This window comes from Muscardinus avellanarius (genome assembly GCF_963383645.1).
Source record: "Muscardinus avellanarius genome assembly, chromosome: 11".
Lineage (NCBI taxonomy): Eukaryota > Metazoa > Chordata > Mammalia > Rodentia > Gliridae > Muscardinus > Muscardinus avellanarius.
In genome coordinates this window covers 64,160,941-64,161,437 of record NC_137797.1, presented here as the reverse complement: position 1 = coordinate 64,161,437, position 497 = coordinate 64,160,941, and positions in this window count along the sequence as shown.

Here is a 497-nt window from a genome sequence, read left to right as displayed (position 1 = left end):
GGGCCCGGTGTCCGGCTCGACACACTTGGGAGTTAAGTCCACTTTACTGGCCGTCACTGCGGGTCCGCACACAGTACAGAGTGTTTCTCGGTTTCACACATTCACTAGAACTATTGCTATTGTTAAATAACCCCAGAATGCTGGGGCATACAGGGGAAGGAGAGGAAGCCAGGAGGAGGAAGTAAGGACTTCTTTCCTCTTCCCTATTTTTAATTAAGAAATAAAACAGAAAGGAAAAACTATTTTTTTCTTTCTTTTTTGGCTTTCAGTCCAGAAGGATCTCATCTCTGCACCTCTCACTTGAGGAGCAAGAGGGGGAAGGGAGAAAGGAGACTTGGGATAAGAGGATATGGTTTGCTGCCAAGGGCAGAGTCAAAAATCAGGGTTATATCTGACTTGAGTCTGGACCTAGGGCAGCATCAGCAGGTGAGAATGGCAGGTTTTTCGTTTGGAAGGCGAGGGGAGACGCCGCAAGGTGACTCCCCACCTCCCTGGCC